The 22,461-nt window shown below is 43.5% G+C and overlaps 1 protein-coding gene across 7 annotated transcripts in view; it reads left to right on the forward strand.

Moving 5' to 3' along the window:
* The first annotated feature begins 4,434 nt into the window (after positions 1 to 4,434).
* LOC135515994 (non-muscle caldesmon-like) overlaps positions 4,435 to 22,461 on the forward strand; it is a 58,226-nt gene continuing 40,199 nt past the window's right edge. For 3 of the 7 annotated variants that reach the window (XR_010451885.1, XR_010451886.1, XM_064939918.1), the window contains exon 1: positions 4,437 to 4,840. The gene's annotated coding sequence lies outside the window, so the exon portion shown is untranslated. Of the gene's footprint in view, positions 4,841 to 22,461 lie in introns of all 7 variants that reach the window. The other 4 variants (XM_064939915.1, XM_064939919.1, XM_064939917.1 and 1 more) reach the window with 3 other exon arrangements.

A 22,461-nucleotide genomic window follows, 5' to 3' on the forward strand; every position in this document is an offset into this window, starting at 1 on the left:
GCTACTCTAACCTCCGTAATGCATACAAGGCCCTTCTCCGCCCTCCCTTCAACAAACCTGACCACGACTCCATTTTGCTCCTCCCTTCCTACAGACAGAAACTCAAAAAGGATGTACCCATGACAAGGACTATTCAACGCTGGTATGACCAATCACAATCCACTCTTCAAGATTGTTTTGATGACGCAGACTGGGACATGTTCTGGATGTCTCCGAGAATAATAATGATTTATATGCTGATTCGGTGAGTGTTTATAAGGAAGTGCATAGGAGATGTTGTTCCCACTGTGACTATTAAAACCTACCCTAACCAGAAATCGTGGATAGATGGCGGCATTCGCGCAAAACTGAAAGCACAAACCATCGCATTTAACCATAGAAAGTTGACTGGGAATATGGCTGAATAGAAACAGTGTAGGTATGTCCTCCGCAAGGCAATCAAACAAGCAAAATGTCAGTTTAGAAACAAAGTGGACACGACACGAGACGTATGTGGCAGGGACTACACACAGTCACGGACTACAAAAACAAAACCAGCCATGTCACGGACACCGACATCTTGCTTCCAGACAAATTAAACATCTTCTTTGCCCGCTTTGAGGATAATACAGGGCCACCGACACGGCCCGCTACCAAGAACTGTGGGCTCTCCTTCTCCGTGGACAACGTGAGTAAGACATTTAAACGTGTTAACCATCGCAAGGCTGCAGGCTCAGACGGCATCCCCAGCCACGTCCTCTAAGCATGCGCAGACCAGCTGGCTGGTAAGTTTACGGACATATTAAATCTCTCCCTATCCCAGTCTGCTGTCCCCACATGCTTCAAGAAGCCAAGAAGGCAAAGGTAACTGAACTAAATGACTAGTGCTCCATAGCACTCACTTCTGTCATCCTGAAGTGCTTTGTGAGACTAGTCAGGGATCATAGTACCCTCCAAACTCATCATTAAGCTTGAGGCCTTGGGTCTCAACCCCGCACTGTGCAATTGGGTCTTGGACTTCCTGATGGGCCGCCCTCAGTTGGTGAAGATAGGAAACAACATCTCCACTTCACTAATCCTTAACATTGGGGCCCCACAAGGGTGCATGCTCAGCCCCCTCCTGTACTTCTTGTTCACCCATGACTGCATGGCCATGCATACTTCCAACTCAATCATCAAGTTTGCAGACAACACAACAGTAGTAGGCTTGATAACCAACAACAACGAGACAGTCTATACAGAGGAGGTGAGGGCAATCGGAGTGTGGTGTCAGGAAAACAACCTCTCACTCAACGCCAACAAAACAAAGGAGAGGATCGTGGACTTTAGGAAACAGACCCCTATCCACATCAACGGGAGAGCAGTGGAGAAGGTGGAAAGTTTTAAGTTCCTCTGCATACACATGACGGACAAACTGAAATGGTTCACCCACACAGATAGTGTGGTGGAGAAGGTGCAACAGCACCTCATCAACCTCAGGAGGCTTAAGAAATTTGGCTTTTCACCCTCACAAACTTTTGCAGATGCACAATTGAGAGCATCCTGTCAGGCTGCATCACCGCCCCTAACCTTAGGGCTTTCCAGAGGGTGGTGCGGTCGGCACAACGCATTACCGGGAGCAAACTACCTGCCCTCCAGGACACCTACAGCTCCCGATGTCACAAGAAGGCCAAAAATATCATCAAGGACAACAACCATCGGAGCCACTTACCCCGTTACCATCTAGAAGGCGAGGTCAGTCCAGGTGTATCAAAGCTGGGACCGAGAGACTGAAAGATTGCTTCCATCTCAAGGCCATCAGACTGTTAAACGGCCTTCACTGACACAATGAGGCTGCTGCCTACATTCAGACTTGAAATCATTGGCCACTTTAATAAATGGATCACTCGTCACTAATAATGGCACTTTAATAACGTTTACATATCTTGCATTACTCGTCTCATATGTATATATTGTATTTTATACCATCTATTGCATCTTGCCTATGTCACTCGGTCATTGCTCATCCATATATTTATATGTATATATTCTTATTTCATTCCTTTACTTAGATTGTGTGTATTAGGTGGTTGTTGTGGAATTGTTAGATGACTTGCTGCACTGTCGGAACTAGAAGCACAAGAATTTTGCTACACTTGCAATAACATCTGCTAACCATGTGTATGTGACCAATAACATTTTATTTGATTTTAAGTGTTCTGTTGGTTTATTTAGTAGGTTATATTATTGTGAAGAGCATCACTGCCAGTTTAATGCTTTTGAAAAGTGAACATAAGTACAGGGCATTTGGAAAGTGATCAGACCACTTGACTTCCTCCACATTTTGTTACAGTACGTTAAAGCCTTATTCTAAAAAATATATATTTTTAAAATCTTCAGCAATCAACACACTATACTTTTAGAAATGTTTGCACATTTATTAAAAATCATAAACAGAAATAGCTTATTTACATAAGTATTCAGACCCTTTGCTATGTAACTCGAAATTCGACTCAGGTGCATCCTGTTTCGATTGATCATCCTTGAGATGTTTCCACAACTTGAGTGTAATCCACCTGTGGTTTTGTCACATTCTGACCTTAGTTCCTTTGTTTTGTCTTTATTTTAGTATGGTCAGGGCGTAAGTTTGGGTGGGCAGTCTATGTTTGTTTTTCTATGTTGGTTTCTGTGTTCGGCCTAGTATGGTTCTCAATCAGAGGCAGGTGTCATTAGTTGTCTCTGATTGAGAATCATACTTAGGTAGCCTTTTTCCACCTGTGTTTCGTGGGTGTTTATTTTCTGTTCTGTGTTTTGTTGCACCGTTCAGGACTGTTCGTTTGTCGTGTATTGTTTTGGTTTCAGTATTCATTCTTTATTAATTTACAATGAATACTTACCACGCTGCACCTTGGTCCTCTCTTTTTCCCAACGACAACCGGTACAGGTATATTCAATTGATTGGACATGATTTGGAAAGGAACCTGTCTATATAAGGTCCCACTGTTGACAACGCATGTCAGAGCAAAAACCAAGCCATGAGGTCGAAGGAATTGTCCATAGAGCTCTGAGACAGAATTGTTTGAGGCACAGATCTGGGGATGGGTACTAAAACATTTATGCAGCTTTGAAGGTCCTCAAGAACACAGTGGCAGTCTCTACTGAGCAGTTGGGGAGAAGGGCCTTTTTCAGGGGGGTTACCAAGAATCCAATGGTCACTGTGACAGCGCTCCAAAGTTCCTCTGTAGAGATGAAAGAACCTTCCATAAGGACAACCATCTTTGCAGCACTCCAGATCAATGCCACTCCTTAGTTAAAGGCACATGACAGCCCACTTTGAGTTTGCCAAAAAGGCACCTTAAGACTCTCAGACCTTGAGAAACAAGATCCTCTGGTCTGATGAAATCAAGATTGAACTCTTTGGCCTGAATGCCAAGCGTCATATCTGGAGGAAACCTGGCATCATCCCTACGGTGGCAGCATCATGCATTAATGCAAATGAATTACTTAAAAATCATACAATGTGATTTTCTGGATTTTTGTTTTAAATTCCGTCTCTCACAGGAATTCCGTCTCTCACAGGAAAACCTGCAAAATCAGTGTAAAATCAGTGTAAAAGCAGTGTATCAAATACTTGTTCTCCCCACTGTATGTATATATACATTTGCAAACATTTCTAAAAAACAGTTTTTGCTTTGTCTTTATGGGGTATTGTGTGTAGATATGTGGGGGGACAATTTAATAATTTTCTGCTGTAATGTAACAAAATGTGGAAAAAGTCAAGGGGTCTGAACACTTTCTGAATGCACTGTACACGTGACGGATGGGAACAATAATGAACATTATGTTATGTACATTATGTTACACTCAGTTGGCACCTCTCTCCTATAATAAGGCTTGGAAAAGTATTATTGTGCTTACCCTGAGAACATCTGGATATAAATTATTTTCAATGTCCAGAAAATATGTATTTTCACCTTTCATTTTAGCACCTAAAATGCACCTGATTTCAATGTACGGAAAATGCTTATTTTCTTCTTTAATTAAAGCACCTAAATTGCACCTAATGTCAACACCTGGAAAATACGCTTTTCAACTTAATTTTGCTAAAAATTTGTTGACAAAAAAGGTCACAATGGACCAGAATGCTAAAAATGACATCTCAACCAAATTCATCACACAAAAATGTAGGCTTTTACATAACTGAATGAGTAAAAACGGTGTTTAAAGAACTTTAAAAGTGTCCTGCAATACACGAATGTGTAAAAAGTCTCACTTTATTACCTGGTTAATCCCAACATGTATCAAAAGAATGGAGGATATTTTGAGTCCTTTCTAAATAGTTTTTACGCTAGTCTCTAAGTGTTTGTTTGAGCAAACGGCCCCTTTTTCGCCAAGATTAACATTTCATATGATCTTTCCTGACAGAGGATTTTCTTTCAGAGGCCCCTTGAAGGATAACCAAAAAAGGACATTCTGCAAGTGAGTTTTGGCTGCTTCGATTTTTTTGTGGTATTACTTTCAATGTCGGCATTTATTTCTTCACTTTTTTAACGAAATGATGGACTGAGTTTTTGACTTTTGACATCGTGTTTTTTTTTTCACTGACAAGTTTGGCCAGAATTAATTTTTAAATACATAGGCTTGGTAGCTCTTGGACCAGACTACGGACAATGCACAGGGCTCTCCAGCGGTAAACATTATGAGAGATGTGTGCGATTATGTTTTGAAGGGAGGGGCTTACGCTTTGTAGTAGCCTATTATTGAATACTGTGGAGCAGACCGATCCGAAGGCAGATTCTATCTCTTTACATTGACTGGCCTGCTTCGTGGTTGTTTGCTACCCCAGGTGAATCAACAATAGTTTACTTTGTGAATTCAATAGGTAAGTTTTGCGCCTCAGAAATTGTTTGTGTTGTTTATCCAACTTGGTGAAATTTGTGTAGCGCGCACGAACGTAGTGCTTATGTTTACAACTTGTGCAATGCGCTTTTGGGGCTACGCAATGCTACAATTTATTATGTCATTTTAAAAGTATAGATTTTTACAGCAAACTGCACACCAGCAGATTCCTAATAACTTTTTCAAAAACGAAATTTAAACTATAAAGAATTAAAGAGTTAATGTAGATTATTTGTACATGGCAATGAAATGTGGTTGTTATCGAGTATAATATGTTTCATTATATGGCAAATCACTTTACAAAACTTATTACCGATCTGGATGTGAATTCTGGAATGTCCTCTCAGTCCCTACCCGCCCCATGCCATAGATTCTTATCAGACAAATATGAGGAGGCAGTCTCCAAACTCATGGAGAGGGATGGGAGCCAGATCTCTCTCCATTATAATAGACAATACATAGGCTGCATATTAATTGACAATTTCAGGTAATGTGGCATGTGATGATTTAATTATGCTTGTGATTGGTATTTGACAGTGGGCTAACTTTAGGATGAATTACACCTATATAAATAATTATGTTATGAATGCATTAGTTTTAACTGAATAATACCTCAATGAAAAACAAACAAAACAACATCCTCCTTTACACAAAATAAAGAATTTTCCACTTAAAAGCACTTTCCTTTCATTTTCTCTCTACCCAAAATATATCCCAAAATATTTGTGGGGAGCCTTTGCCAGCACTGGACAGTCTCAGCAAACTATGGCCTTTGCGCTGTGATGTGGGATTTTACTGTCTCTTGTAGACGAATACTAGCTGTCTTCAATTGCCTGAGCCAAGGGATATCATGAAAGCAAAGGATCCACCAGGTCAGGTCCTCTCCACTGGGGGTCTAAATGACAGCCTTGGCCCTCATCAGGGGTAGGCTTAACCATCTGCACTGGGTTGGCTAGAATCCTTATCCCTGTGTAGATCTAGCTGATGCTACACAGCACCAGTTGAGCCCAGTTAAACCATGATTAATCTGAGTAATCAACTTGATATCTAAGTTTATCAAAGCAGCAGGAAATGCTGATGTTATAACTGGCTGTAGAAGGCCACTCACTGATTCAACACTGTCCAAACTGTGTGTGGTATTCCAAGAACCTTGTCTCTCTCTCTCTCTCTCTCTCTCTCTCTCTCTCTCTCTCTCTCTCTCATCTGACCGCATTGTGGTACAGTAAACCATTGCAGTGAGATGCAATAACTCCAAATGAATCCATCCAAATAGTTTGAAGGAATCATGTCCTGCGCAATCCCACCATCACTTGGGCCAACCACCTCTTTTTATTTATTTTTTTAACGTAGTTTATCTGAGCCTTCCGTTTGATCTCAGGTTGATTACAGCAGTTGCTGTGAAGTGAGTCAACGGGAGAAAAGGGGGGTTCGGGGGCTATGGAGCTGTAGAATTCTCCAAGCTAGACAGCACAGTAATTGTCCATGAAGCTGTATCTGATAACACTGCGGTGTTTGGAAAATATGAGGGGAATGCCTTATAAGGAACAGATTGAACCTGCTGACAGACGATTGGAATAGCCTTTGGAATGCATAACAGCCAGGCTTTAGTTTTTTCGTCTCTTTCTGCCTCTTTTTTTTGCCTCTTTCGGCTTCTTTTCTTTAGCGTATAAAGAGCCTGGGTAATGCGCTGTGCTGTGCAGAGAGAGAGAGAGAGAGGGAAGGGGGTTCTGAAGGTAATTCTGCACAGTGATAACAAGGGTTTGGCATGGGCTAGGGCCCGGGCAGGATGTAGGGAACACTGCCCTGGGTTTCCGGAGCCTGGTGTGCCCTGTGTAGTACAGGCTGTCGTTACTCTGCTCTCTCTGCCCTTCATTTACAGACTGTTTCAGGATCAGTTCCTCCATAACCTTAATCATTACTCAAAACAACGTAAAGATGGCTTCAGACCAGTGGTGAAGCGAGGAGAATACACCCTCGAGGACCAGAGAAGGGAGTTTAGGCCTCGTTGGCCAAAGGTTGGAACTTTGGGATGGGACTTGGACATAGACTTGAGGCTTCACCCTGGAGCGTGCGATAGATTGTGGCCAAGGGCAGGGCTTAAATGCAGCCTTTAGAGTCACAAACAATATAGTAGATCCCCTTAACTGTACTAGATAACTTTTCATTGCTCTTTGACTGACCTGAGCTACTTGTGTTCAAGGTCCCTGCAGGTGTGAAAACACACATTCTACTCTGGAATCAATACCACTGTCTTCGGGGTTGAGAAGCTGATGAAGTTATTGAGGACGATGTGAATCCAGGCCCTCTCTTTCAAGGAGTGCCTGGAGACACTGTGGTTATGAGAAAAAGCTATTTGTTAGACACAGTTAGTACTTGAGAGAAGGCTAGTTGAATCATAATGTCTTTTAAAGGTGGCGTCCTCTTAGGATTCATGAGAAATATCTCTGTTTTTTTCCCCTGTGTGTCTCTCTGTTTACAAAGGCAGCACAATTTCGACCAATCACATCAAATCTTTTCATATCAGATATTTTTCAGCGCTAATCTGATTGGCCAAAAGACCAATTAGAGAAAAAAAGATCAGAATTGGGCTGCCTGTGTAAATGCAGACCCAGAGTTCTGCAGTGCCTCTGTGATGCGAGGCAGAGCTTTAATCCACTGCAGTATTCAGTTCCAGAAGTTCTTAATATCTCTGCTGCAGCCTGCAAGCCTACAGTTACTATTACCACGACTGAGAGAGGCCGCCAACTAAATTGAAGTATGAAAAAGAGAACTCGCATCGGAAATTGTGTAACACAAACTATTTGTTTGTTCGTTTTTGCTATTACCATTGTAATATATTCCATTTATGTTTGTCAAATGTTCTTCAAGGTGTTCAAAATGATTACACGTTGACATGTAAATCCAATCATACACAGGCTTCTTAGAGTTTGCCAGAGCCTATTTTCTGGTTTGTCTTATTATGGACAACTTAAAGTATGTCAAGCATGCTTTGCCTTGTTCAGTTTATTGCCACTTGGGTTGATTTTATGCAGATTTTCCGCCTCAAGATATATTTGTGGGATCGAGGAGCCATCTTTAAATGCTGTCAGTTACACGACAAAGATGTCTCTTCTTCATTTTTGATCGAAAGAGTCGACATTGTCAATGTCTCCAAGGGAGAAATCGAATTGGAGCACAAAGCTCAAATTTGTGTCCTCTCGACAACTGTTCTCGTGGAGCGTTCAGTTCATTTGAAGTGGAGGATGATTGACATGGAACTAAACCTCAAGTGATTCTGCCCTGGACTCTGGCCACAGCATACTCACTGTTATTTATTTTCAGCTTTGATAGCATGTAATTTGAATGCACCCTATCCAGAACCACACAGTAAGTTGTATAATATGGTAAAGTTGGAGCACATTTGGAAAATTTGAGGGAAAAAAAAGGAATCTGCTTAACTCTTAACTGGTGACGATTAAAATAAATGGGTCAAATGTGGCATTCCTAATTTGTGAAGTAAGAGCGGCCAGCTGAAACTGAAACTCTAGATTTAGTTTATTTAGGACCCAGCAAATATGCAATAAGTGGCTTACAGATGTTTTGTTAGTAATATATAAATCAAAAATTCCTCTCTCCTTTTTAATCTTTCCTCTCATGGCATGAAATCCTCTCTGTAATTCAACTTTATATTCTGTTTGTTGTTCTTCATTACCCAGCCAGGTTGCAATGGAAAGGTTCTGCATTGCTTTAGAACCCGTGCCAAACCAGGCTCGTATGTCTCCTCAGTCCTTGGTATGGAGAGTCTGGCAGTAGTAGAACTCTTCTGGGGAACGAAGAGTCTGGATTTCTCCCTGGTGACGAAGAAGAACGCTGACACTCGTCCTTTTTGCTGTGGCTCAGATTAGAATGCCTTTTAGATCAAACCTCTCCCACATTTCTTAGACTTTGAAGTGCTATCGTTCAAGGCCAGATTCCCTAATTGGTAGCATGGCAGACTGTGTTGATAATTGGCACATTTACCCATCGAATGCCAGTTGGCAGGCAGCGAGGCCTCCAGAACTCCACCAGCTGTATAAGGATATTTTCACATCCAACTCACTCACAACACAACAAACTCTCTTTTTAGAAGATGGGCGATGGTACAGGATCCATTGGCTTAATCAACCCAAGTCTTATAAGGTAAAAGTAAATTTTTCACCCCAAGGTATAAACCTCAAGGCTGGGGTTTATCGTGGGAGCGTGAGTTCAGTTCACTACCCCAATTCTCATACACTACTACTTATGTCATCCTCTAAAGATGTGTTATGTTCAGCTCCCAAAACGGCGACAGGGCTGAAAGTGTGTTACATTGTTGAGCAGGCCTTTTGCCCCGGGGCTTCTTTCCTCATCTGATAAAACAAGCACAGGAAATGTCTCTGCGAGCTGATTTGCTCTGTGTTTTCGTCTTCCCATAGGGACCACAGACATGCCTAGTGCTTCGACAAGTCCACCGGCACTAAGTTTCTTCACGCCCCCCCCCCCCCCCTTTACAGCCTGCTAACATTCCTCCTTCTCTCCCTCTCCTCCCTCCTCCTCTCTCTCCTCAGCCACCAAAACTAAACAAACATAGCTGATCAAGGCTTTCATCACCTTTTTAAAAGTCCCATATTGTAGGTTCCTGTGGGAATTAAAGGTCATATAGGTAATATAGTGAGGTAAATCCCAACAGTGTGTGTGAAAGATGCTATTGAGTGGAGGACCAGTGAGGTCATGTGTTTGGAGATGGAGAGAGAGTCTATGAATAGCGACACAGGTATGAGGGGACAGATGTGTGTGTCTGTGTGTGTGTGCACTTAAAACAATAAAACACCCTCAAATCTAGTTGTTTCAACTAATTATTATTAAATAACTGGTTCCACAGCATTTTCTTTTTGTTTACTCAACTTTTCGGTCAAAGTGTTACCTGAACTTGTAGTTGGCCCAACATTAGAAAATGTTGAACTTAAAATGATGTCTTTGCTCAATTTGTCTCATATACTCTTTCAACCAGATTGACGCGTTATGCACGTTCATTTATACAGTAATTAGTATTCAACATGTCCTCACCTGGGACACAGGCACACACACACACACACATCTGTTCCCTCATACCCGTGCCGTTATTCATAGATTCTCTCTCCATCTCCAAACACATGACCTCACTGGTTAAGGTTTGGCACGGGGTAGGCCGTCATTGTAAATAAGAATTTGACTGACTTGCCTAGTTAAATAATAAATGGGAACTCACAATCTCTTGTTCATGGCAGTACGAGCTTCCTGCTATGACACCATGTCTGTGTTAATTATCAGTTAATCTGACTATTCTCTCATTATTGATTTGACTGACTTATTTAAGCAATGTTTGGTTTTTCTGTAAGGTTGTTGGTGGGCCATATTACTTTGTTTTGATGTTCTTCCTTAATCACTATGATAAATGAAATAGTTTTTCTTGAGTGTACTTTTAACAGATCTGAGGTTTACTTTTAAGTCCAATGTGTAGCAATACAGGTGAAATCAGTTGTTGACACAGACATGGTGGCGTAGCTGGAATATTAGAACGCTGTGAACTGAGTAGTTGTGAGTTCAAATCCCAGGTGAGGAAATGTTGAATATTAATTACTGTATAAATGAACATGTACAATGTAATCATGTGTGTCGGAAATGTTGTATGTTAACAGCAGTGTGTGTGTGTAACTAGTTCCACAGCCCAAAAAAAAATATTTCTAGTTGAATGAACATTTTAGCAAACGCATCATTTTATGTGTTGGAACCAGCTACTTAATAATAATTAGTTAGTACGTGCGTGTGTGGAACTGTATGGATGGTGGAGGTGGTGAGAGCAAAGGGGAGTGTGGTGGTTGCATGGTGAATGCTGGCTCTCATGGGACAGAGCAGATGGAGGAATCAGGCTCTTAGGTAACAAGGGGATTTTACCATTCATATACAGCCATTGGATTTACCTCCGGCTCAGACACGCAAAGTGGTACCTTTTTTTAACTTGAGAAACTGGAGGATTTGCATCGAGTTCTCCGATTGCCGTCAATGGATGATTTGTGTGCCTGTGAAACCTCGTTATGCAGGCGTAGGGTTCTGGAGACAGGATTCTGCACTTTATTGCTGACTCTCCGTACAGTGAGTGCACACGAGAGATGAGGATGTTACTCATCTGTGTGTCACACACGTCTAGGCTCTGACTGGTATGACACAGGGTGCTGATGTGCTGCGCTAGTTGTAACACTACTGCACTTTGAGTAACACTTTATTGGGAGATCCTCTCAGTCAGTATGTACTTTACCCTTTGAAACAAACTGATGTAACAAACCTTGTCGCTTCATTATGTTGATTGTGCTGCTTCAGTTCAAAAGACGTGACTTTGGAACTACGGTGTCAATACAGTTCGCCTGAGTTGGATCCTTCTGACCTGTCTGGATCAGGGACAACGCTTCCTTGCTCAGCACAGCAGCAATCCGAAGCGATGACGGCTGCCATTTTTCTTCCTGTTGGAGCCAAATGTTATGTTTTAAAGGTGCAGACCTTCAAATTGTCTCTAGTAATGTTATCCACCTGAATTAGCCAGCCCGGTCTGGGGTCTGTGTTCTGGCTGGTATTAGGAGCAGTAGTAATTGTTTAAGAGTGCATTTATTGAGTGTACTCTCTCCCTTGTAATCAGAAGCATATTCCGGCATTGACATATAAGCCTCTGAGGGTTGCTCAGGAATGTATTACAAGCAACGAGAGGAGCGGCGCAGCGAGCAGATCTCCCCTTCCATTTCTTTTCCACTCCACATGTCATTGCTTCCATACAGAGGAAGGCAATGAAATCTGATTAAAGCTGGAGATCAAATCATCAAATGGCTGACATGGAGGATCCATCCCCAATATAGCAGTTGTTGTGTGTGTGTGTGTGTGTGTGTGTGTGTGTGTGTGTGTGTGTGTGTGTGTGTGTGTGTGTGTGTGTGTGTGTGTGTGTGTGTGTGTGTGTGCGTGCATTACTGTGTGTTGTTTCTCTCTCTTTCTCCTGGCATCTAATAATGCCAAAGACTTCTCCCCCACTTCAGAGAAAGGGGAATGTAAGTATCCCCCTCATCCGCATACAGTACTGTGCGAGACCCGAGCCCAGCTTGAATGTGTTAGTTTGGAATCATTTCAGTATCGGGTAATTCATAAATTCACTTCACTGTTGGGTAACATGGAGCTGGCAGGTGGACTGCCTCAGTCCTAAATGGTACCCTATTCCCTTAATAGTGCACTACTTTGGACCAGGGCCCCATAGGGCTCTGGTCTAAAGTAGTGCACTATAGAGGAAATGGGGTGCCACTTGGGACGTAGCCACTGCCTTTTGAAAGGGGTTTTAATCAGAGCTCCTATGCAGGCAGAGAGGCTGGCAAACGAGAATTTCTTACCTCATAAGAGACCTGCTCAAGGTGATTGGGAGAAACCATCAGTCATGTTATTGTTAAACAGCCCAGGTCTAGGGCAATGGTTCAGGTGCTAAGGTGCTAGCCAAAACTCTGCTAAGAATGGACAGATTCAGATTCATGCTGGGTTTCAACTCTCCTGCGTACACTTGTAGGAAGATAGCTGATTCATTGATTCAAGTATAGTGAAGTAGTTTTATTACTATTGAAAATAAACCCGTCTACCTAACAGGCCGGCCATCTTGAGTTAAAGATAAATTGATGAGTAGGTCTAATTATTTAATGGAACAAGACCCAATCTGTAGCATCAATAGTCTGACAGACCGAGAAAAGCTGCTAACAAATTGAAATGCAAAAAGCAGTGGCAGTCAGTCAATTCCACACATGCCAAGATGAGGACACTATGTCAACAAAACAACAGCTCTTAACAAGCAACTGGCTAACAAGTGTGATGCTAGGCTACCCAAAGACAATGGAGCAAATCTGCTAGGCCTCGCACTTATTTATGCAATGTTAGACTAAGTGAAGTGAGCACGCTCATTAATGGAGTGTGAGCGCTTCTTAATTACAGGCCTGTTAGCACTAATTTGTTTTATTTTTTATTTTACCTTTATTTAACTAGGCAAGTCAGTTAAGAACAAATTCTTATTTTCAATGACAGCCTAGGAACAGTGGGTTAACTGCCTGTTCAGGGGCAGAACGACAGATTTGTACCTTGTCAGCTCGGGGGTTTGAGCTTGCAACCTTCCGGTTACTAGTCCAACACACTAACCACTAGGCTACCCTGCCGCCCCAATGGCTCTGCCAGCGTCAGATAAATGCAGACAGGTCTTCATGAGGAGGAGCATTCTGCTAGCTAACTAAGATAAGACAAGGCTAACTCTGTCTGAGTGAGATGGGTTGAATAGATTGAACACGCGATTGGGTGGGGTGGAGGTTTCAGGTGAGGAGTATGGTGGAGGGGATGGAAGAGGGAAGGGGTGTGGGTGTATGACGTTGGGTGAGATGGGAGTTGATTAAAGGGTTGGTTTGGTGGATGGGTGTGAGGTAGTTGAGTAGGGTAGAGGGTTTGGATGAAGAGGGTAGAAGGGGGTGTGGTTGATGGGGTTGGAGATTTGGGATGGATAGGGTTAGGTACTAGGGGTGAGGGTTAGAAGAGAGAGGGGTGCTGGGGGTGACAAGCTGGCAGGCCTCATTAAGCCCTGCTTTAATGAACCCAGCAGCTGAGTAACAAAAAACAGGAAAAAGTAGAACAATGATGGCTTGTTAGGGGGAGGCCTGTGTCTATGTCTGTCCCGGGTTGGCAGATTCTCTAGGACAGAGGAGAGGATGTCTGACTGGTCTGGGCTCTGAAGCTCTGTGCCACCCGTTTACTATGACAGACATCTGGGGGACCACCTTGGATAATAAGCAGCCATTAGTTCAGGTTAAAGTTAATGACCAGTAATAGTACACCAGCACTGCCTAGCCCAGGGTTTGAGCCCATCCGAAATTAAATACCAGTCACTCAGGTTCAATACATAAACAGAGGGAACCGACTGGAAGTGAATATGGTTGTGTGTGTGTGTGTGTGTGTGTGTGTGTGTGTGTGTGTGTGGCTCAGGTGGATGGGTATCATGTGAAAAGGAGATGGTTTTCCTTCTGAGCAGATTACTTGCAGAAAAGAAACCGGGGGGGTCAGATTTGTCCCCATTATACTTAAGTTTACAGAGTAATCTCATTTCCAGTTTTACCATTAGCTAAAACTGAACGAACCCCTATAAAGCGAACCTGAGCACTCTCCTGAACCGACTACTTCATTATTTACAATTTCATGGTTGTCTGAGATGTGTTATTCTAATAGATTTAGGAATTAGACGGTTTAAATAACATGCATTAACCTATAAAGCTGAATTTTATCCTTTGTTTGGCAGTAAATGTCACCTCATGTTGAAAGAGAGGAGTAATACTCTTACCGAGAGTTGTGTCAGTGACGTAGCGTCAGTAGGCACATAAAAAATACTTTATAGTCTGAAATTGTATATCTGAGGCATCGCGCCATTTTACAAAAATACTTAAGGCACTCACGAGAACTAACCATGAGGCTTCCAAGACTGGACAATACAGAGAGAGATAAAAAAAAAGAGTAGTGGGAGAGAGCAAGAGGAGACAGAGAGCGAGAGAAACAGAGAGACGGGCAGATGGAGAAAGAAAGATAGAAGGGAGAGCGAGAGTCTGGGATAGTAAGAGAAAGAGTGAAGGAGGAAGAGAAAGAGACAGGGTGAGTGCTTTGTTATGTCTCCTAGAGCTCTAGTGTTTCCTGGAATGCCTGGCAGCAGAGTCAGAAGTCAGAGCCACGGGGAGAAGAAGAAAAGGGAACGGCCTTCTGTCCTGACAGACAAGCACCGCTGAGTTGACATAATTTAACACACTGCCAACGCTCAAGATGTTTCACTGACAAAAATGGCTATGCTACTGAGATCTATTGAGATTTTGTTTTGTTTGAGTGTGGAGAGGCAAGTCATTTAAGAACAATTTCTTATTTTCAATGACGGCCTGGGAACAGTGGGTTAACTGCCTGTTCAGGGGCAGAATGACAGATTTGTACCTTGTCAGCTCAGGGGTTTGAACTTGCAACCTTCCGGTTATGAGTCCAACTCTCTAACCACTAGGCTACCCTGCCGCCCCGCACGCAACCCTGCTTTTGCGTGCGGATGGGGCCCATTGACAGATAGGACTAGGAGAAGAGAGATATACATATATGCATATCAACAACATATATATATATATATATATATATATACCTGTGCTTTATGGAGATCAATGGCTTCTGGCCCCCACTAGCGCCTCGGGGGGGCACACAGAGTTGCAACCCCTCCCAGATAGACCGCTGGCCCTCTGCGACGCTAATAATAGCATCCAGCAGAAATATGCACAGAAACGAGATCACCTATAGTGTAGCCTAGCTTCCTGGATAGGAGAACACTGAGGCACAAGAAGGGTTGTCTCCTCTCTCCACTCAGACAGGAATGTTTGGTCTTGAGGAGCTGAACCTCACCACTATCGATTCCAATGATATCACACTCTCCTTACGCTGAGCTAGCTGCAGGCTCAGAGTCTGAAGAAGAGCAATATTTACACTACAGGCAAACACACTGTATAGACATTGATATTTATTTCACACAGACAGACCTAGACATTGCGCCGTAAGCAAGGCATCTCTAGAACACCGAGAGGGTTGGAATAGGAGACTCCTGGTTTCTGTCTAAGATGGCGGTGTTGTTGATATGGCTCTTCAAAATGAAGTGGATGGTTTAGAATGGCCCAGTTCCCTCGTGGATATCTCACCAAGGGATTTGGTTGTGGTGGTGGGAAGTAGACTTGACTAGAGGACAGCTTCGTTACATCCATCACATCACAGTTAAGACCATGGTTTCAGCAGTGCAATGACAACCTCAACAGATAGGAGTTTACGGAAGAGAGGAGCTTGACTGATAAATTAGCCCTTGTCTCTGGTCACAGTTTCCACTCCCATTTCATCAGTCTGCACTGCTACTGAACACATCTCTTTGTGTTACACCTTGCCTTTAGCCCCAATGCAGTGACCCCCCCCTCATACAGATGTGCTCAGGCCTGCTGAGTGACGCTTGGATGCAAAGAGCAACAGACCTCGTCCTCTATCTCTTCTTCGTATTTCAAAAACAAAAACAGCTCCGGCAGCCATCACAGCTAAAAGCTCCAAACTCCGTCACAACGAGCTCCATTATAATCAGTTATCTTGACAGTTAATGTTTTTAAACGTATTTGTTCACTAAACAAACCAAAATGTTTTCTCAAGGGGTCTCGAAGTAGCCTAAATGCTGGACCTCTCCACCTTTCCCGTCCACTCAGAGTAATAGCCCTCGGTGAGGTCATCGTGCTCTCACTCTCACTCTCTCTCTCTCTCTCTCTCTCTCTCTCTCTCTCTCTCTCTCTCTCTCTCTCCCCCCTCTCTCTCTCTCTCTCTCTCTCTCTCTCTCTCTCTCTCTCTCTCTCTCTCTCTCTCTCTCTCTCTCTCTCTCTCTCTCTCTCTCTCTCTCTCTCTCTCTCTCTCTCTCTCTCTCTCTCTCTCTCTCTCTCTCCCCCTCTCTCTCTCTCTCTCTCCCCCTCTCTCTCTCTCTCTCTCTCTCTCTCTCTCTCTCTCCCCCTCTCTCTCTCTCTCTCTCTCTCTCTCTCTCTCTCCCCCTCTCTCTCTCTCTCTCTCTCTCCCCCTCTCTCTCTCTCTCTCTCTCTCTCTCTCTCTCTCTCTCTCTCTCTCTCTCTCTCTCTCTCTCTCCCTCTCTCTCTCTCTCTCTCTCTCTCTCTCTCCCCCCTATCTTTCTCCTATCTCTTCCCAGGAATGCAACAGGCCCCTTATTTTGAAAGATCTCTTGTCACATAATACCCTTGAATATCCTTGCGCAACGCTTCAGGAAGCACATTCCGCAGCCTGATTTGCAGATCTGCGCGTGGCTAAACGATCGGATTGATGAAAATGTATGCTCTGAGGTAAAAACGTGTAATTCTGAGGCAGTAATCATGGTACCAATTTTCTGTGGGGCAACACGGCCCCCTGGGTAGACACAGACAGAAAAAAAGGCGATACACAAACATCTGTCAGTGTCTGTGTCATGTTCTGAGCAGGCCTCACAAGCGTCTCCTGGTGTGTAAGCGGTTGCGCCATGGCTTCTTTGCGGCTCGTGCTGCTTGTATGTTTCCATGTAAGGCATGACAGGAAGGCATTTCTCCAACTGTGATACAGACCAGGCACATAAATCAGTCAGATGTTTTCATTCATCTTTTTTTCCCAGTAATTTTTTTTCTCTCAAAAGTATAGCCACATTTTCTTCCTCTGGCAATCGAAGGGTCTCTCAATCTCCGCAAAACATAATTACGTTTTTTTTATGGGGGAAACTTGTCAGAAATGTTTTGGTGTACGATACTTGTTTTTTTTTCTTTACAAGACACATCAGGAACTTCTCAGGGCTTTATGAGAAATACATTTGTATGTTCCAGAACATGTGTTCCAGGTGCCGTGACAGATACAGTGTCTGTCTGAGTCCGTTCCCAACTGCTCTGGGTCATAATAATTATGTGGAGAAAATTGGGCAGCTCAGCCCAGATCCCCTGGGACCCTTAAAGAGGCGGTGTTTTAAATATCTTGTTCTTGTCAAATCAAGAGGGGATTACAGCAGGAACATTGGTCTCTAGGCCTGGTGGCTGAGGGCCTGTCCTGTCTAGCTATATGATTCACTATATGATTCACTATATGATTCACTATGTATGTACTATATGGGAGATGGAATATGAATAGGGGCCCAAACTATAATAAGCTGCTTACCAGGGGACATTCTAGCCTCTATGGTCCCATACTGTATACTGTAGACAACTCTTGTGACGTTGTCATGCTATACACGTACAGTATAGGCCTGTAGTTCCCCGAACTTTTCTGAGTCGAGATCACTTTCTGAGTCATAATGAAGACCGAGATCTACGGCTCAGAATTATTTTAAAACCTTGACTTAAAAAAAGGTAAGCCTATGCAACATTCAAAAAAGTTCTGTAGCAATGATGTCTGTAGTAGACTATTGGCCCAATACATTATCGGTGCATATTGGCTATGCTTGAATTGCCCTGCCAATGTTGTTCTTCTCAGACAATTTTCAAAGTATATTTCAAAACTCGAGGTATATGATCTTGTTGTATTACTTGTATTACAGTGGGTATAAATAATGTGCTTTCTTTATTTTACTGGACTGATTGTTCCTGGATTTGTTGTTCAGTCTCAGCGGAGGGAGAGCATCTCGCAGTCGGACCGTCCCTCAGCTCTCGTCCATCAGCTCTCGTCCCTCAGCTCTCGTCCATCAGCTCTCGTCCCTCAGCTCTCGTCCCTCAGCTAAGACTGACCAAAAAGGGGCGACCGTATTCCAGCTGGCGGCGAAACTCGAGTCACATTGCATTATTTCTGCACCAACTCATGTTGTTACTCCTATGACCAGAGAAAGTGAAATATTCCTTGATTTTTAAAAAAGACACAAGCTGCTAATAATAATAATAACAACAACGCAAGCCTATAGATACACTTTGCTACTCATTCATTGAAGCTGCATTGCTGGTTGCAGCGCAAGTGGAGAAGCACATTTTATGGCATATAGCAGTGTTTTAATAAAAAGTGTTGACAGTGCTGCTGGGTATGAACTTAAACATGAACTCAGCTCTTTGCTGCATTCATTGACAGTCAGTCATGGTTTTCGATGTTTTGAAATCATAGTATCAACTTACTTTGTTGTATGCTCAAGGAAGCTGCAGACAGACACATGATCTGAGCAATCCGATTGGCTAGCGGTAGGCCTATAGGTACGCTTGATTTGCTGTCTGGGCACGCGGAGTTTGTACCTTCAGACACATGAAATGGGAACACAAGTCCACCTACTGCCAACAGCACGAGACAGAAAAATGCCGGAAGGATTGGCTTTATCGTTATTCTTTTCTAGAAATGTTTAGCGATCGACTAGGATCGACGGTTTGGTGGGACTGTTACTCGTGCTTCACTATGTTATCATGCTCCATCTTGCTCATGCTCCATACATGAGTAAGGGCCCCTACTATGGGGCCTCTAGTGACACGCATGTCTATTTTGGTACAGGATGTGCTCCTGTCCCGAGTGGCCCCCAAACTGCAGACAGAGAGCCATACCAGAGTAGCAGATCCAGACCTTTTGGTTGTGCTGGCATCAGTAGTGCTTTGCTTTGAGTAAAACACATCATGTAGGTGTCAACACCCCAGCCTTGCTACACCCTGCTACTCTCTCTGGTCAGTGAACCTCAGATGAATGATCTGTCGAGGAGTGGTTCAGGGCCCGTTTGGAGGGTGTTTCTACTAGAAGACGGCAGGTGTCAAGATGGCGAGTTGTCATGAATGGGACGTGTCCCAAAATGGCGCCCTATTCCCTACACAGTGCACTACTTTGGAAGAAGTGCACTATATAGGTAATAGGGTGACATTTGGGATGCAGACAGGATGAAGGAAGAGGAAGCTATTCTCATGAAAAGGTGGGGTGAGAGAGTCATTCGTCAAAGTCCCCGGTCGTGAGTGAGTGTGTTTTCACTGAGTGAGTTTCCTGTCCACTAAATAGGATTAATTTAGTACCCCCCCCCCCCCCCCAACCCCTTATGTCAAACTGCTGTATAGAAAGAGTATGTCCTAGTGGAATTACATGAGACAAAGGCTGTTGATATCCTGTGTCAAGAGCGCATGTTGACATTTATTGTCATGAATCTTGTCCTGGAGACAGAACTGTGCGATTTCCACTAGATAGGCCAGCTGCAAAGTCAGAATTGGCTATATTGTAAAAATTCAGGATTTGTATTATTTTATTTTTGGTCTTAATTAAAGGTTAGCAGTGTGGTTAAGGTCATGGTTATGGTTAGGGTTCGATTTCAGATCAGATGGTATGACTAGTGACCACAGAGCTGCCTCCAGAACAATATTCATGATGAAAACGCTAACCTGCGTTGAGCGTAGGCAGATATTTATTGAGTTGACCTTCTGGATATTTGGACTAGAGTCTTGATGTATTATTTCAAAGGTTACATGCTGACAGTTAAAACCACTCCATGTTAAATACGAGAGGGGAAAAAAAGCTAAGTGAGCTTCTTTATAGCTTTGTTCTACTGCTGAGTTTGGCATTTTTCCTCTTGGCCAGACGTTTGGTTATCTTCTTTGATTGACAATAGTGGCAGGCATTTGCCAGAGACCAAATAGTCTGGTTGGCTGATAAACAAACGGTTTCTAACTGTAGCGCAGGGCTGAGACCCCTCGGATTGAGACTATGTTTAGCCACGAGGAATGTAACCTACGGTACAGTCCTTCCGGCTTTAGAGTGCAGAATGCAAGCACTTTCGCGAAAGAGGAAAAAGTATATTTTTCTAAAAGTGAACAAAGAAAGGTTAGTTATTTTCAACTCCCTACTGGCTTAAAATGGAGTCAACCTTTACCAAAGGTTCACACACGCTTGTACCATAGAGATCGAGCCAGACAAAGATATAGAGTTGCACACAATGTGGTCCTCTTGTCTAGGGAAAGTCCGGCTAATAATATTCTGGGTTTACTTTGCTCTGTCCCAGAGATGCCACCAGAGAGACAGCATCATCCGTCATGTTGCTTAGAGATACAGCCAGCCCTAACCAAACCTGGGTCCAAATAGTATTTCAAATCGTTCAAATAGCTGAACTGTGCTTGATTGAGCTTGCCTGGGGCAGTGGAACCACTGTGGACTAGCCCCAAAAGTGCAAACCCCACCCCATCTGGCACGCCAAGCAGACTTCAAGCAAACACTCAACGTACTTCAACAATTCCCAATACTATTTGAACCCTGGCCCTTTTAACCCCGCTCTTTTGTGGTCAGTATGTTATGAGTGTGAGAGCTGCCTGTATCTCACTGCACAGCATGTTAGCTAGAAATATTTTTCTCTCTCCCAGTTATGTTACGGGAAAGGGAGCTTTTGTTTCCTCTTCCATATTTGGTCATATGGAGTACAGCCAGTAGCCTTTTGATGGTGTACAAAAAAAAACAACATCCCTATTTTGTGTGGGATTTGTTCTCCTTGGGCCGTGCTGCTCTGATACGGGCCGATTGTGAATCTGACGTTGAAAGTGCACCATTAAGGCACAGCGCGAGCCTTTTAAAACACAACGAGGACAAGAGAAAAGGACTCATCTCGTGTACTGAAGTTTCCCGTCGTTCTGAAACTAGCTGCGTCTTTACAATGTCATTTAGGGTTCACTGTATAAACTAATCCCAATGCAAATGACTCTCTTAAAACAGTGTTTATAGCAAGGTAATGTTTTACTGACATCCTCCCTTGTCCACTCTTCTCCGCTGTTGGCCGTTATCTCATTTGGACTGAGTCTTGGGCTACGGTTGATGGTTCAACCCATGATGATGGGAATTAACTATGGTGTGGTGGGTGTATTGTCTTTGCTGACGTAGGAAGGCCTCTGGGGGGGGGGTGGAGAGGAGGTGTGTGTGTGGGACCCAACCAGAAGGGTCAAAATAGATGATTGCAATGACTGTTCTATTTAAAACACCAATAGAACATGCCATGCCGAAAGACCCAAGCTAATCACACTGGCATTGGGAAATGTATCAATGTTCCATCATGGGGCAGAATTTGTGATCTCTCATCGGAATGAAAGGCATTCGAGGGGCTTTTTTCCTTTCCTTAAAGGGTTATGTGACTGTGAGTAATTTGACGAAAATGTTACGTCGCACACTGCGTTTAGCAACTGAGATGTCAAGCATATCAGGGAAAGAACCTTGTCTAGCACCACACTGATTGGACAGCAACATCAAGTAACACACTGGATCAGTTTGTGCCTGTGATGATTACAGTGTGTCTCAGTGATGGATTCTCAGCTGTGAGCTGTTACCGATAACCTTAGGCTATAGCTAGCAGTCAGTCAGAGTGTATTCATCACCGGGCAAGGAGATGTGTCAGGAATTGTGAACCATCGTCTGGGAATGTGTGCAGGGGTCTCCTTATCCATCCCCAAGTGGAAACTCAAAGGCTTGGACCTCTTTTTCTTTTAACCCCAGTATTTTCCTCTCGTTCCTCTCAATCTGACGGCCAAAGTCGGCACAATAGCAATCTGTGGTGATTTGGGAGGGATTGTGTGTGATCATCAGACTAAGTCACTAATGATGGCGGGTCTTAAGAATTCAAGGCTGCATGGCAGGCAGATTCTTACCCAGTCACTCACCCAGTTTAGTCCGCCCTTATACTGTCATTTCCAATTGGCTCTCAGCTCTCCACTATTCTTAGAGTAGTGCTTGAATTTGACGAATTCTTCCGTGTTAGAGCTAACCGAAACTTCTCGCGGAATGAATTTCTTTTGGAGCGGATAGAGCCCTAACACATGAAGCAGATGGTATTGAGATCGAGCTGAACAAATCTGAGCTCAGGCGCTTTTGGCCACCTCATATCCTGCCCAAAGAAAGATGTGTCCCAGCTAAAGTCTTCTAGTCTGACACCACGAGATCTGTCCTCAGGTCAGCTGAGTTGGCTGACATTCCCTTGGCATCCATATGTAGGGGAGGAAGTATGTGCAGTCACACACAGATGCACGCAGCCGTACACTCCTCCTCCTCACATTATCCCAGTGTTCACGATGAGCACGTAGTCAGCAGCTG

Source organism: Oncorhynchus masou, chromosome 27 (assembly GCF_036934945.1).
Source record: "Oncorhynchus masou masou isolate Uvic2021 chromosome 27, UVic_Omas_1.1, whole genome shotgun sequence".
NCBI classification, from domain to species: Eukaryota; Metazoa; Chordata; class Actinopteri; order Salmoniformes; family Salmonidae; genus Oncorhynchus; species Oncorhynchus masou.